This window comes from Equus przewalskii, chromosome 6, assembly GCF_037783145.1.
Source record: "Equus przewalskii isolate Varuska chromosome 6, EquPr2, whole genome shotgun sequence".
Classification (NCBI taxonomy): domain Eukaryota; kingdom Metazoa; phylum Chordata; class Mammalia; order Perissodactyla; family Equidae; genus Equus; species Equus przewalskii.
Genome location: NC_091836.1, coordinates 83301786 through 83319168, shown reverse-complemented (window position 1 = coordinate 83319168; position 17383 = coordinate 83301786). Strand labels below are relative to the sequence as shown.

The window sequence follows — 17383 nt, the reverse complement described above, 5'->3', positions numbered from 1 at the left end:
TTTGAGCTTTTTAGCAGCCAGCACAAAGTGGGAAATGTAATCATTCATACAGTTTCACAATGTCCAAGAGATAAAAACAAACCACTTACTCAGGAGAAATATATCTATTCCTGGTACTGAGATCTGAGAAACACTTTTCCCATCTGTCCTCCTAAAGAGGACACCATGTGACGTAATCAAGCATATCGTCATCAACTTGCCTACAGTAAATGCAATAATAAGTTTCATAGAGCTGTTTCTAATGCCGTCTCTCAACACAGATTGATGGCAAAATGCCAATGCAGAGTCCAGGAAAAGCAATGCTATGAGAAGATAAAAATCTGTCCGCGTCAGAGAAGCAATAAAGCACGGTGGCTAGGGCATGGGCCTGAGCTCCAAATGCGTCTCCTAGGAGAGTTACTGAACTACTCTGCACTCAGTTTCCTCATCTATAGAATGGGCCTAAACGTTATCATCTCATAGGCTTTTGTGAGGATTAGATGAATCTGTGCCTGTCAAGCACTTAAAACAAGGCCTGGCATATATAAACACTCAAAAAAAAATAGATAGCTATTATTCAGAGAAATGCTTTTTAAAAATGGATCTTATATGTTAAGACTACAGTAAACAAAACAGCATGCTATTAGTGAAGGGATAGATACATAGATCAACGGAATAGTATAGGGAAATAGATCCACACAACTATGGCCAACTGATTTTTGAAAAAGAGGTACAAACAACTCAGTGGAGGAAAGATAGTCTTTTCAACAAATGGTGCTAGAGCCACTAGACATTCATAGGCAAAGAAATCAACCTAAACTTCACAGCTTATGCAAAAACTATCTCAAATTGGATCATAGATTTAAATGTAAAATGTCAAACTATAAAATTTTTAGATGAAAACAAAGGAGAAAATCTTTGGAACCTAGGGCTAGGTGAGAGGTCTTAGACATGACACTCGAAGCATAATCTGTAAGAGAAAAGTTGATAAATTGGACTTTACCAAACCTAAAACTTCTGCTCTGCAAAAGATCCTGTAAAGGGAATGAAAAGATAAAACACAGACTGGGAGAAAGTGTTTGCAAACCAAAAACTATTGTAGAACATACTGCAAACCAAACATCTGTAAGGCACCATAAAGAACTCTCAAAAATCAACAGTAAGAAAACCAACAATCCAATCAGAAAATGGCAAAAGACATGAAGAGATCTTTCTGTAAAGATGATATATGAATGGCAAATAAAAATACGTTCAATGTTATTAGCCATTAGGGAAATTGCAAATTAAAATCACCATGAGATATCACTGTACATCTGTGAGAACGGCTAAAATAAAAAATAGTCACAAAACCAAATACTGGCAGAGAAATTGCCTTTATCATATATTGCTGGAGGTAATGTAAAATGGTATAGCTACTCTGCAAAATAGTTTGGCAATTTCTTAAAAAACTAAGGATACATTTACCACATGACTCAGAAATCACACTCCTCCACATTTATCCAGAGAAATGAAAATTTGTGCCCAAAAACATGGACAAGAATGTTTTTTGTAGCTTTATTTGTAATAGCCTAAAATTGGAAACAACGCAAATATCCCTCAATGGGTAAATAGTTAAGCTGTGGTATGTCTGTATTATGGAATACTACTCTGCAATAAAAAGAAACAAAACTATTGATACATGCAACAACTTGGATGGATTTCAAAAGAATTATGCTGAGTTAAAAAAAGCCAATGTCAAAAGGTTGCATATTGTATGATTCCATTTACAGAACATTCTCAAAATGATAAAATTATACAGATGGAGGACAGATTAGTGGTTCTAGGAATTTGGGTTGGGGGAGGGGAGGAGCAAAGATGTGACGATACAGGGATAGCATGAGGGATCTTTGTGGAAATAAAACAGTCCTATATCTTATTGTGATTGTGGTTACATGAATCTATGCATGTGATGAAATTGCACAGAACACACACGCATACACACACACACACACGAGTGAATGTAACACTGTGAAATCTGAATCTGAATAAAATCTGTTGATTGTACCAAGGCAAATTTCCTGGATTTGATATTGTGCTACAGTTATATAAGATGTTACCATTTGGGGAAACTGGGTGAATGGTATAGGAGACCTCCCTGTACTATATTTATAACTTCCTGTGAATCTATAATTATTTCAAAAGAAGGTTTAATTAAATAGGTGCTATGAAAAAAGTTAGGTAAATCCCATAATAAAACCTCAATAACTTGAGGATTAAAGTTACATTTATTTAGCAAACTCTTTACAGATTGTATAAAATAATTTAAACCTTTGAAGGGCTGGTAGAAATTCATCTAAGAAGAGTGCTTCTTTCAAAAAACGGTAAAAACAAAGAGGGGTTTGTGTATGTAGAGGGCGACTGCTTATGCAGATGCTCACTGTTTCAAGAAGGAAGTAGCATGTTTCCAAGAGTCTTTACAGTATGGTACTTCTTACCATAGACCAGTGTCTGGCCCTCAGATTTTAGGTTCAAAAACCTGATTTTCTTGCAGACTAAGCATGGATTCCCATTAACTAAGCTCACAAGACTGATATGCTGTACACAACAATCTTAGCCACACTCAGATGTGCAAGAAAAGCCAAGTTTCTTTCTGTTCTTTAAACTTACTTTGAACTCCAAACTCCCATGCTATAACCTGGAGGATATTCAACATAAGCAATTCTTCGCAAAAGCACCGATGGTCCAGTTACTGCCCCAACACCTACGGCTGTAGTCTGAAGGATACGGCCAAGAATGGTGACTGCGGCCTTCATGATGGTTGGGACTCAGAAGTCTTCCTGGGCACTCTGTGCAGCCATTTTCCTCCAAGGTCTTGTACTTTCTCAAGCTCTAACATCTCCCCTTCCCCAGCCTCAGGGCAACTCCTAGAAAACCTCTTATTTCTCTAAGACCCTGTCTCTCCCAGCTCTCCAGGACACCCAGCACTGTCTGATCAATCAGTTTAGCTTTTCAAGAAGGTAGGAAAAACCATGAACTTGAAGCTGATTCTACTTTTGTCTCCCCAAAATCCCTGTGGAAAGGCATTATAAAGCCTCACTACCTAATGAAATGTGGGGAAGAGAAAAATATAGGGAGAACAAAATAAAAAAAATATTTTAACAAATCATTCTGCCATAACTATGTCGAACCAGAAAAGCCACTTTATTAATTTGCAATAACCAGAGAATGTCACAGCAATAGGTCACATCCATGTGGCTAGCCCATTCTCCCCTCTTTAAGCAGACATTCAAGATCCTAATTAGACTGTTGCTTGGTGAGGCTGGAATCAGAACCAGTGGCATTAGAATAATCCAACATTTAAAGGGATCGGACTGTCATAGCCTGTTGCATGATTCCTACAATATAAATACTCACATCATGCTAAGGGAGCTGGAAACACTGGATGTTCATTGGCTATAATCCCCCGAATCCACGTTTGCTCTGAAAATGTCCTCGCCAGTGGAGTTGCAATATTCAGAGGAATTTGGCTGGGACTCTCTCTCCCAGGAGAGCACTTGGATGAACACTACCAACGTTTGTTCTAGACACTGTCCTTTTTTTATGCTTCCACAACTGACCGCTTCTTCCGTCAAATAACAGGCCAGTCCTGCTGACCTAGGATTCATGTCTCTTCAGGATGATTTTGCATAGATCCATTCCAATCCATTTCATAGAAACTTTAAATTTGAACTCTCAAAGAGCCATATAATTTCTTTGTTCTTGGGTTAGCCTTCCTGCGCTCACCACGTCCTAAGAAAACAAATTATGTTAGAAGAGCTTCAATGAGGGATTCTAAACACTAGAAGCATCCCAACAAAGGGATTATCTTAAACAATTTAAAAATAATTATACATTTAAACAATTACATCATTATAACCATTGAAGAATAGTTAATTGTTAAATGTAGCATACATGATGATGGGTGAAATCTGCTGGATACAAATGATCCAATAATAATGTTGCTGAAGTCAGATTTTTAAGAGTTGAGTGAACACCGTTAAGTATTGAGTGGTCTCACTGTAAAAGTTCTTGGGTATTTATGTTTTGGTGGGTAACAGTATCTTTCTTGGATTATTGTATGTGTACTGTGTTGAGATATCTAAACTTCAGATACATAAATAATCTAGTATAAGACAGGCAAGTCCATGACATTTCCTTCCACTTTTTGCAGAGAAATAATGAATGTTCTAACGAACATTAGAATTTGCAAACTTGAGGTTATTATGCTAAGTGAGATAAGTCAAAGAGAGAAAGTCAAATACTGTATGATCTCACTCATAAATAGAAGATAAAAACAACGACAAACAAACACATAGAAACAGAGATGGATTGGTGGTTACCAGAGGGGAAGGGGGGAGAGAAGAAGGTGAAATGAGTGATTAGGCACATGTGTGTGGTGATGGATTGTAATTAGTCTTTGGGCAGTGAACATGATGTAATCTACACAGGAATTGAAATATAATGATGTACACCGGAAATTTATGTAATGTTACAAACCAATGTTACTGCAATAAAAAATAAATAAGACAATTAAAAAAAAGAATTTGCTAAGTCCTTAAAAGCAATCTCTATAGTAATTCTTCACCTATAAACCTATGTGTACATCAAGAATTATTATCCTATTTTCTGTTTTCTAGAAGGAGAATGAGAAAATGTAATTAATAATTATAATGGATTTCAAAGTCATCTTTCCCATAAAAAGTTTAACAAATTATATCCTCCATGGCAGCAAGAGTAAAACTCAGCCTGCTCCCTCAGGCTCTGTTTAGTTACCTTGTATTCTCTATTATCCTCTGCTTGCCTTATCTCTCTTTCCAATCTTTTTTTTTCTTCTCTAGTTTTCTTAAGATGGCATAAGCAGGGTTCTCATCTTTACTAATGAGATCTTTCCAATCTTAATCAATTCATTATGTCCAATAAAGCCAGAAAAAACACCAGCCAACTGTCCTCACGAATGATTTGGTAATAGCTTTATCTACCAAGATAAATGGATATGATGTAGCATGTTAGGGCTTCTGAAATAATTCTGGTGTAATTTTAGGATTCCAAAGGTAGTATATGAGAATATGAAGTTTTTTTAAGTTCACTTCAACTGATTTGGGGGTAAAACTTAGCATAATGTTTCTATCAAGTTGACCGGTTTTATTTTGATTTGATTCCTTGACTATTTATGAAACACATGAATGTTTATGAAATACATGAATATATTTACTTTGAGCTTTGCTTTCCTCCAACTCATGCATAACTACCCTTTTTTACTTATGTAAACTTGAAATAATAATAATAAGCTAGTTGTGTTCAGCTCTGTCCTTTGAGACGAAGAGATGTAGTTATAGTCCCAGACAGCAGTCATGGTCTCCACTGCCTCTCAGCATGATTGCAAGTAATGACTGTGCTCAGAAACTGTTCGGACAACCATTTCACCCAAGATACATTTTTGTTAAATAGAGAACGTCAGGCATTAGAAGATGACACTGAGAAGAGTCAACATGTTTTATTTTGCTAAAACAAAAAAAGATCCAGTCCCATTATTCTTACTGCCTACTGACTCCATCCTATTGCGATTGGAGCATGAGGACGTAATCTGTTCATGTTCTCAGGATTCCAGCCAGAGCTCCAGCCTTGCACACACTCTGCGACACTCATTTGGCCGGGAGGATCCAAGGGCACAGGGAGAGCTGCCTACTGTTGCTGTGTTGTAGGAGGTGGCAAGAACATTTCTTTAGGTTTGGTTTTCACTGCAGGAAATTATAAAATCAGATTATTGCACATAATGGGGCTCACTCTAAGAGGCTCAAGTGCGATTTAGAAGCCTTTCAGCCCACCTATCAAAATGCGTACAGTTCCCATTTCATTGCGGATGAAACAATAATAAATATTGAGCAAAGGAAGTTAATCCACATCCGGAGGATTTTATTAAGTTAAACAACAAAAGTTGTGCAGATCCCAGGCAGTGCATCTTGTAGGAAAATTCACAGCAACCCATAGGCACATTTTGTCAAAAGCCATAAATAGACATTATAATGTATCTTTTTCACTACTGACTCTATCATGAGTCTAACTGAAAAACAAACAGTAACAGCAAACCTCAGGGTTGGAGGGTTGGAGTGTTTCAATTAGTATATTTTTAGCAACATAGCAGATCGAGGACTGATAGAGAGAGACACATCATGTAGTATTGTCGTCAGAGCAGTATCAAGGCATTTTTTTTAATACTGAAATCTAATTTAACATTTTATAGCAAATATCTTCTAAAGAAGTCTTTTGATTTGATCTTTTAACCAGCACAAGCTCAGTGTGAGAGAAAGTAGGTCAACATAAACTTATTACACAGCCAACGTATTTCTTGTACTTAGTATTTTTAAATTTTGTTTTATATTTGGGATTTTTAATTTATTTGTAGCTTATAATGTGAATTTATTTATGTTTTTGGTTACATATGTTATATAGATATATATATTCATTTGATATGTATATCTACTTGGTATGTATACCCAGTGGTGTGCTGCTAAATTAGCCCTTGAAAAAAATAAGTCTTGATTTATTGCCTTTACCAATTTTCATGCTGTAAATACTCCCGCTATGGCTAATTTCAAGCTACCAGTATGATGCCACTGAACGTGGATTGGGAAGAGATGTGCACATTTGTCTATTGTGAGCTAGTACAAACAAGCTCCAGCACACCACTGTATCTACTCGTGTGTGCGTGTGTATATATGTATATGAAGATATGTGTACACACACACACCTGTGTGTATGGGTATGAACACACCACACAAACACACACACCAAGAGGGCAATGGAGCAGAGAGGAAGACTGAAGTCAGTGCCTACCTTGAAATCCCACCTCTATCATTCACTAGTTATTCAACCTTGGGCAAATCACTTTAACTTTTCCTCAGTTAACTTGCCTCAGTTTCCTCTTTTGCATAACGAACATAATAATACTACCACTTAGTAGGCATGTTGTAAACAATAAATAAATTAACATATATAAAGTGCGAACAATAATAACACCTCAGTGCCAGATATCAGCTATTATTATTGTTGTTGCTATTAACATTATTATCTATATATAACTCTATATGCGCATACATAGTGGCTTGTCAGGAGTTTGCCCACCAGAAACAGCTGATGTTCCACCTCCATCTCTTCCTCCGTTCTGCAACCTCTGCCCCATCTCTCCCCTCCTCCCATTTGTAGGTTGAGGATAGCCTTGCAGAGATTAACCTCTGTCCCAGTCAGAATCAGCAAATCTTAGACGAGGCAGAAGCTGTTCTGTTATTGAAGCTGAGTACCTGAGGGGTACCGTACATATTAAACCAATTTGCTGTTTTTCCTGTGTAACTTCAGGGGTGACTCAGGGGTCTTCAGGACTTGTGAGTTTGTTTTGCAGAAGAAAAAGAATGCCTTCGGGGAGGTTGCAATCACAAATGGCCGGCCCACAAGCAGCCTTGAAGCCCAGAAGTCAGATTGCCCAGGGGCTTCTTGGGAGTGACCCCTTTGTTTCCCTGAAGCTCCTCCTGCCAAGCCCTAAGCTCTATAAAACCACCCTGCTTTCAGTTGGGGGGAGGCGGATTTGAGTGAACCCAGGCTCCCGCCTACTCATTTTGGCCAGTTCAGATAAATCTTTCTCCATCTTCAAGCACTGGTGTCTCAGTGTTTGGCTTCCTGTGCACTGGGCACACGAATTTGAGATTCAGATTCAGTATCATTATCAGTCTTCAAGTCTGCCATCTTGCCTACTTCTCTGTCTCCCTCAGTCCCTGGAGAGCTCTGGTTACTGGAGCATTGTTGGGCTACCTACCTTCATCCCCTAGAATCTCTGAGCTCATCTGTTGCCTCTCTTCTATTGCTTTCTGACTGGTGGCTTGCCCTGATCTTTACTCTAAGTAAGTACCTGGATCTCTGGACCTGACTGCTGGGTTCTGACTCATCATTTTGCTTTGATTTGGAATCCTGACTGATAATCTTGTTCTGGACCTTCCCAGTGCGTATCCATTTTTACTGCACTCCCAATTCTTTTGATCTGGGATATCTCTAATCATGATGGCCATTCAACCCGGGTTTTCCAGATTCTGTCAATTTTAAAAACTCTGTCCTTTTGACTCTAGTGTTTTGGTATAAAAGTATATTGCCCAGAGAATTTTTGATGACAGAAAGAACTATAAAACCCCATGGTCAAAACAAGTCCTTTTTTTAAATATAATTTAGAAAATATGATCACGGTTTGTCTAACCTTTTAAGTCCCAGTACTAAGGTGGCCACAGTCTTAATGCCCAACCCCAAACCATGGTCCAGGTTCTACTCTCTATGAGGCAGTACCATATTACATGGTGGAGGCGACTGAGAAAGAAGGCACAGTCCAGAGGAGGACCCAAAAACCTCCTTGCCCCAGATTTCAAATAATGGCAGGAATGTCACACATTCTATTCTCATTTTAAAAAACGATTTACTCCACTGGTGCATACATATTGTAATCATCTGATATTTGTTGTCACTTGAATTTAATGGAGCAAACAACTTGACTTGTCTCTGTTTTCCTCTATTCTACCTCTTAGTGACCACATGTATCAGCAGCTGTCTCTAGAGATGGCATGCTTTGGTCAGCTCTCCTCTAACCTGAAAAGTGACTACATTTATGCAAAAATCTAAAATCAGTGGTTTGAGCTCGGCTACCCTACCCTGTTTCGAACTGACTCAATCGCTGCCAGCAGCTTTTCTGCCTCACCTGGCATTCAAAGGCAAATTCTTGAAAATATTCCCTCTGAGAAAACTTTTCAACATCCACATTTCTACTAGAGTTCTAAACAACAATTATTTCTCTAAATCAATGTCTCCTGTTGAAAGGGAGAAGCATTACAGCATCATTTGGTGGTGGTCTATATGTGTCGTGTGGGTGGAGGTGGTTGTGGAGGCTGGGCAGAGATGGAGAAGGAAGGGGAGGATTGTAGTCAAAATCCTTTTTTCTTTAGAAATTCCCATACAAGCAACTCTCAGCTCCCTCTCTTTTTAGAACTGACTCTAGCTGTTTAAATAAAACTCATTCTTTTCTACCTAATCCCCTTGAGTAAGAGAAAAAAAAGAGTAGTTAGACAGAGAACTGGATGGAATCAGTAGGTGTGGATTTTAAAACATCTTTCTCACTAACTCTCTTGACAGACCCCCAAGGGGTCTATACACAGAATTCAGGGCATCCATGAATTTGGAATGGAAAAAACCTGCATAATTATTTTCATTGACCTCTAATTGAAACTTAGCCTTTCCTTTAGGATCTTCACCACCTCTGCCCTATCTTTCAGCTCCTCCCATTTGTAGGCTTAAATGTAGCATGTAGTCCTTAGATTATTAATGTAGACAAGAGACTACAGAGTATTAGCAGTAGTTAGAACTTTTCACCTATAGAAGTCAGACATTTTCTTACTGCTCTTACATTTGTTGCTGATATCTCAAAATACCATATTTGCTCACCACTACTTCAAAAATATGGTAGTTAATACTTATAATCTAATGTGTTATTAAGGAGCACATATATTACTGTAACACAGAATTCTTAATATTCTGATTATTGCATTTCAATAGAATTGGTTTCCTTGGGATTCTCACGTATTTTATTTTTTTTAAACATCTTTATTGAGATCTAATTCATAACATAAAACTCACCCATTTAGGGGCCAGCCCGGTGGCACAGCAGTTAAGTGCACACGTTCTGCTTTGGCGGCCCAGGGTTCGCCCGTTCAGATCCCGGGTGCGGACCTGGCACCGCTTGGCATGCCATGCTGTGGTAGGCATCCGACATATAAAGTGGAGGAAGATGGGCATGGATGTTAGCTCAGGGCCAGTCTTCCTCAGCGAAAGGAGGAGGATTGGCAGCAGTTAGCTCACAGCTAATCTTCCTCAAAAAAAAAAACTCACCCCTTTAAAGTGTACAATTCAATGGCTTTAATATATTCACAGAAGTATGCAACCATCATTAAGTTTAGAACATTTTCATCACCACGAAAAGAAACCCATACTCATTAGCTGTCATTCCCCACTCTCTTCCCCTCACTTCCCAGCCCCAGACAATCATTAACCTACTTTTTGTCTTTATAGATTTTCCTATTTTGAATCCTTCATATAAATGGAATCATACAATGTGTGGTCTTTTGTGACTGGCTTCTTTCACTTAGCATAAAATTTTTGAAGTTCGTCCAAGTTGTACCATGTATCACAACTTCATTTCTTTTTATTGCCAAATAATATTCTATTGTACAGATATACCATATTTTGTTTATTCATGTTGACAGGCATTTAAGTTGTTTCCACTTTTCAGCTATAATGAAAAATGCTGCTATGAACATTCACGTACAAGTTTTTGTGTGGATGTATGTTTTCATTTCCAATGGGTTTAGAATCTAGGAATGGAATAACTGGGTCACATGGTAACTCCCTGTTTAACCTTTTAGAGAACTGCCAAACTGTTTTCCAAAGTTGTTGCACCATTTCACGTTACTACCAGCAGTATTTGAGAGTTCCAATTCTTAACATCCTCTCCATCTCTTGTTATTGTGTGTCTTTTTGATTACAGCCATCCTAGTGTGTATGAAGTGGTATCTCATCATGGTTTTGATTTGCATTTTCTTAACGGCTGATGATGTTGAGTGTTTTTTGTAGTTATGGCCCATTTGTATATCTTCTTTGGAGAAATGTCTATTCAAATCATTTGCCTATTCTTTAATCAGGTCATTTGTCTTTTTTTTTTTTTTTGAGGAAGATTAGCCCTGAGCTAACTACTGCCAATCCTCCTCTTTTTTCTGAAGAAGACTGGCCTTGAACTAACATCCGTGCCCATCCTCCTCCACTTTTTACGTGGGACGCCTACCACAGCATGGTGTACCAAACGGTGCCATGTCCGCACCTGGGATCCGAACCAGCGAACCACGGGCCGCCAAAACGCAACATGTGTACTTAACGGCTGCGCCACCCGGCCAGCCCTCATTTATCTTTTTAATTATTAAGCTAAGAGTTCTTTATATATTCTGGATACAAGTCCCTTAGAAGTACGATTTGCAAATATTTTCTCCCATTCTGCGGGCTACCTTTTCACTGACTTGATGATGATATTTGCAGCGCAGAAGTTTTTAATTTTGATGTAGTACAATTTATTTGTTTTCTTTGTTGCTTGTGCTTTTGATGTCATATCTAAGAAACTATTGCCTAGGTGATGGTTGCACAACTCAGTGAATATACCAAAAACTATTGAATTATACACTTTAAATGAGTGAATTATATGTGAATCAATCTCAACAAAGCTGTTTAAAAAAAAAAAAGCCAAAATGGCAGAAGAAAACAGACTTAGTCTAGTCATTGTTTCATCATGTCTGTACATGAACCAATAAATCCTCCTTACTATTTAAAAAAAACCCAAGAACCAGGGGCCGGCCCCGTGGCCAAGTGGCTAAGTCTGCACACTCCGGGTCTGTGGCCCGGGGTTTCGCCGGTTTGGATCCTGGGCCCAGACATGGCACTGCTCATCAAGCCATCTGAGGCGGCATCCCACATAGCACAACCAGAGGCACCTACAGCTAGAATATACAACTATCTACTGGGTGGCTTTGGAGAGAAGAAGGAAAAAGAAAGATTGCCAACAGATGTTAGCTCAGGTGCAAAACTTTAAAAAAAAAAACAAGAAATAAAGCAGCTTCCAAAATTTGATCATGGTGATGGTTGCACAACTCTGTAAATATACTAAAAACCATTGAATTGTATATATTTTAAATGGATGAACTTTATGATACATGAATTATATTTTTCCATAAAGTTATTTTTAAAAAGACTGAAGAAACCATTGCCTAATCTATAGTCACAAAGATTTACTCTTATGTTTTCTTCTAAGAATTGTGTAGTTTTAGCTCTTACATTTAGGTCTTTGACCCATTTTGAGTTAATTTTTGTATATGGTGTAAGGAAGGGGGTCCAACTTGATGTACTTTATCTTATGCTCTTAAACATTATTCTGAAAGGGAATCCACAGGCTTCGCCAGATTGACGAGGTGGTCCATGATACAGAAAAAGTGCGGAATCTTTCCTCTAGAAATTGGACTATATATCCTTACTTCTCTGGGCCTCAGTTTCCTTGTCCGTAAAATTCATGAGTAGGATTGAACTGGGGAGCCCCTTCCAGCACTGTGGTGCCCTGTACTGTTTAGACATTACGGGTGGCGAGCAATGACTCTTTTCTTAAGAAACTACTTCATGTCTGTGACATCAGCTGCTTCTAAGTTTTTTTTTTTTTAAGGAAGCCTTTGTCTGGCAAAGCTCACCCAGAGCTTTGTGAAGTGTTTTAGGGGGTAGAGGTGACACAATAGGGGAAGGAAATGTTTTCTACTGAAAAGCAGTCAATTGCCTTCAACAAGTTGTCAACAAACTGGAAAAAGATTTTTTTCTGGTTTCAGCTGAATGCCAGTTTTGGAAGGTAAGGAAAGTGGGCTAGATGAAAGGGTTACAGATACCCCCAAATGAGAGAGGGAATTGTTTGTTCAAAGTCAGCAGGAGGAGAGATGCCAAGCATGCAACTGAGCCACTATCACTAAAGTCATCAAAGGGAGCCATCAAAGAGAAGAAAAATCAGGAAAATACAATCAAATCTTTACTTTTACAATTGTAAAGGTACTTTTACAATTTTATAATTGTGACTCTATATTATTTACTTTTCTTCTTAAATTTTAAACATCGTATGGAGGGTTTTAAGTATATATTGGTTAGGTTTCTTTCAAAATTAATTAAATGATTGAGAAATCATTTGCATTTTTAAAGGTTTTATCATCAAATTCTATAAGCTATTTAATCATTGCATGCATTTTAATTTTCCCTCGAATCTATTTCTACACAGAGGAACTAATGATAATAATAATTATAAAAAGAAAGCAAAACGTTTGCAAAAAGTTCCAGTAAATATGGACTTTTCAAAAGACTATTGCATATTTGCCGAAGGACTAGCATATTCTCCTGAGGTTTGTAATCTACCCTGATACAGAGACCATGCTAAATTCTCCGTGGTTTCGCAAATTTTGCATGCCGTGTGTTGACGTCCTTTTAAATTAACAGCACCCCTTATCAAGAAGGGGGAGAAAATCCTTAGAGGCTCGAAAGTCAGTACTTCCACTTTTCCTGGCAACTTTTCCTCAGGTTTTCCCCCATTCTGAGAAGTACCGTCAACGTGGGGAAGAAGAGTGGGGGCAGAGACAAAGCTGGGTCAGAGCTCAAAGAGCCCTGCCAGTTAGTCAAAGGTCAGCACGGAAGGGACTGTCAGTGAGAAGACAAGGAAGCTGAACTTCTCTTGAGCCAGCTGAACTGGACAGCAGCCAGTCTCTAGCTCCTTCCTGGCCCCAAGTGGAGCTCCCCACAGTTCTGTGTGGCCCTGCATAAAGACTAAAATGCTCTATAGATATAGGGTCTACTTTCACCTTTTTAGGCGAACAGACTGAGCCAGACTCCAGTGGGAGGTCAAGGGACAGAGGACAGACAGGATCAAACTGGTATTTGCGTCAGAAACTTACAGGCTTATTTGGAAAGACTGAAACTAAATAAAGACTTCTTATTAGCTTAGGACTAGAGTTGTGAAATCTGATCAAAGGGTTTTATGGAAGAATGCCCTTTTTTATACATATACTCTCATGGTGATGGGAAAAGTAGAGGAAAATACATTTTAATTTGGAGAGAAAATTATTGTTTTTCATAAATTCATAGCATTTCTCATGCTGGCAATTTTCTTTTTACACTAGAACATAGGAATGGTGCTCCCAAGTTTTTGCTCTTCTCCTCAAAATGAAAGGGGAAGTAAAATTCTTTTCACAGAAATGAAATGCACTTTTTTTAAAAAGAGCATTAAACCAACATTAGATGACTTATTCTAAAACAATCTTCCTCTTTAATTGGGCTTTTCTTAAGATTTTCTAAGAGGAAAAGTTGACGTCTAACTCCATGTGTTAGTTCCTTTTTTGCTTTCATAAATTTTTTTCTCATATTTACTTTCTGTGGGAGTAGTATTTTATCGTTCTGTAAAGATCCAATTACAATCCATCAGGTATGGGTTATTAGTAAGGTAATAAGTTATAAGTAAGGTAATGTGTAAAACTGAAAAACAGACATTTAAGTCCAGAAATGATGGACCTTTCTGCTGTTTCTGCATTTAGGTGATTTCAGCCTATTTTCTGGAAATGTGCATTGAACCATAGTGATATCATATCTCTCCTGAGGACATAATCTTTCCTAAAGGCCTGTCTAGTTCACTGCGTTTTTCACAGAAGGAAGAATCTTGAGGACTGGGTCCAACTGGGAGGCATGTCACCCAAGATGGTCTGAGACAACATAGCTGGATGGAGAGTCCCAATTTTCATCATCTTAGTTACAAGGAGACAAGGTCATGGCGCAGAAGACAACCTCGTGCAATTGTGGGCCAGGCAAACGCTGAGAAGCGAATGGTGAAGCTGAAACCAAGGGAGTGAAGGTCTGAACAGAGCAGAGCAGGTGGAGGGGGTCAAGAGAAGGGTTTCAGTTCTGAAGCCACAAATGGGATGCCAGTGCCAGAATGTTCCTTTTATGTTGGCTGTTGAGAGAGGTTCTGCTGCTTGGAGTAGCCACCCAGCACTCCAGGATAAACACTGCAAATCAATAGATACATCAGATCTATTTTAACTCTGTCCTGTATTTACTTTCTTTTCATCTTAGTGCTATACGGTTTCTTGTCCTTTCATTCTTCTTTCCATGGGTTCCTGTTTTTAAGCTCCGTTCTCTACAGCTCTAGGTTTCTTTGCATTTTTTGTTTTCTTTTCCTTAAGAGCTCTGTAAAAGCTAGCACTTTTGCAATTTTTTTTCTTTGTTCGTGTAGTCTGATCTGGAAACCAGGACTTTATGTTGGCTTGGATTTCTCAGGTTTCTAATCAACTCTGTGGAAAGTGGAATAGCTTGGCAACAGGCATAATACTAATAATTAAAAATAACAGCGAGCACAGAACCAAGAAATGAGATTCAAAAATACGAAGGAAAGTGACATAGATTTTCGTCTGAAAACATCTGTTCTGGCCAACTGAGAAGCACCCTTGCAAATCAGTCAATAACATCTCTCTATGTGGAGAAAAGCAAAACTACAGGGAAATTTCGCCTTCAAGTGTGGAGTTTGCTTTGTGTATTACCTTCTGGTGAAATTCCCACAGACAAACCTTTGAAAACCCAAGATAAAAACAATGGCTGCCACTAGAGAGACTTCCAAGGGTACTTTCAAAAGAGAGTAGATTTGTTATTCTGGCACAACTACCTTCAAGAAGTTCTCACTTAAATCCAGACACGATCATTTTATATCTTCCATTATGCATCCTTGTTTGCTGAACCTAAGTCGGACCACCGAGCTATTTTAAAAAGTACTTTTTGAAATTACTCACACCCTACACCCAGAACTGCTCTGTGTATACAAATGCTCTGGAGAGGCACAAGTCAGGTACTGGCTGCAGACACAGGACAAACCGCATAGTCTGCCTTGGCAGCCCTGTCCTCACCTGCAAGTGCCCACACACACTCCCTTCCAAACGGGGCTCCTCTGATGCCAATTGGCTGACTGAGCCACTTCGGGAGGAAGGCTCTGGGAGGGGACGGGGGAAGTGATGCGGATAAACATTTTATAAACTAAACTTCAAGCCTAAAACTGGATTTAATCTCTCAACCAAATTCACATTGGAAGTCCCACCTCTTCTTAAAAATCCTGGACAATGAAGAGTTAAAGAGGTATGGAAGCTGGTGTAGCCTGGGGCTCTTGTCCAAGGCCAGCACGAAAAGGCAGCAGGAAGGGTTTGGTTCTGGCTGGGCTACAGACAGGCCATCTGGACGCAGGGAAGGCCTAGAATGCCAGAAACAGCGTTTCTTTTGGTGTTAGGCTTCATTAAGTTCAGCCTGGGGAGAGTCTTTTCGGTGTAAGACCCAAACTGAGAGTCTTCTTTGAACAGGGATTTGATATTTTGAATTTTATATAAAACAAATATCTACTACATATATTCTTTTGGTAAGGAAGGTCATAAAAAGCAACATACACAAACATAATTTAAAAAGGGTATAGAACAAATTCGCCAGACTTATAAATACATAGAAACTATGTGTAGTCTTTTAATAATTTTGCTAGGAATAGATAAATCTGAATAGGTTGTCTGAAAGAAAAGTTGTTTTTTGTATTGTATCACTCTGTGACTTTTACAAAGAAGTATTGAATTGTCTTCCCTGTAGTTTACTTGAAAAAGCAGTTTCACCACACTGAAATTGCTTTTAGGTGTTTAAAATTATTTTCTTTCTCCATTTTTGTTTTATATTTAATTATATTACATTTGGCATAATGTTAGCGTGGGCCAGTTGTAATTCCTTTCACAGGAAATTTCTTTAATAAAATTGAAAAAAAAAAAACCTGCAGGGAAATTATAGCAACTTCCTACTCTATATCACTCATGAACATACACTCTGCTTGGAAACCACCCTCTTTAAGAGATACGATCTTTTCTTCCCCAGCTATAGCAGTCTGTGTTAGATTTGTATGTGTTATTCTTAACAATTAAAGGAAAAGGTGAATGTAAATTCACTCAGACAAAACAAAGCAGGAAAGAGAACATTATCCTTAAGAGAATTCTTACCTTAAGGAAGAGAAAATGCACGTATCTTTCTAGGTGGGGAAGGCTGGGTTGGGGGGGCGGGTTTTTTTCTCTCCAAGGCATTAATTGCCACCTAGCAGCAGAGAAGGGAATTGCGCACTTATCTTTGGACTTAGGTCTAGAAAACATTGGTTTTAGAGGGCACCTCACTTTTATTATGACCAACATCCAGGGAAGTATCAGCCTACTGGTAGACTGGGGATTGAATTTTTTTCTGTCTTGTCGTGAGGAAAGAAAAAGAAATACAACAAATGAAAAATTTCACCTTATTTATAAGAATACTCTTTCCATCATAAAATATAAAATATCTCTGTTCTTTTGTTTCTCAGTGGTTACCCTTGCCACCTCAGCAACAGGCCAAAAGAAAAGCAATTCTTAACCTACTCTGACACTAAAAACATGCTGGCTTTGGCCCATTAAAGGAATAAATGCCTGTTTTTAACATAGAAAGCAGTTTCTCAAATAATCTCATGGTGGATTTCTATAAAAATGAAATCAGAATACATTTTATTTTGCTAGAACAATAAGAGGTCGTTTGTTTTGAAAATTGGAAGACATCTTTTTCTAAAGGATGAAATTATTTCCATAACAAATAATTATCCAAATGTGTTAAAGAAGGGTGTCCTTATTTCAAACTTCACCAACCATGTTTTTTATTTTTGTCGCAGTCAGCCAAACTGAATGCCAAAGCTTTAAAAGAGAGTCTCTATTATTGT

At 38.3% G+C, this 17383-nt stretch overlaps 1 long non-coding RNA gene across 1 annotated transcript; it reads right to left on the bottom strand.

Moving 5' to 3' along the window:
- Positions 1-3136: 3136 nt before the first annotated feature.
- On the bottom strand, positions 3137-16703 carry LOC139084223 (uncharacterized). Its single transcript, XR_011541634.1, has 3 exons — positions 16650-16703; positions 5536-5735; positions 3137-3747 (listed from the first exon to the last, which is right to left on the bottom strand). It is a non-coding gene; the product is annotated as an uncharacterized lncRNA (long non-coding RNA).
- Between the last annotated feature and the right edge of the window lie 680 nt (positions 16704-17383).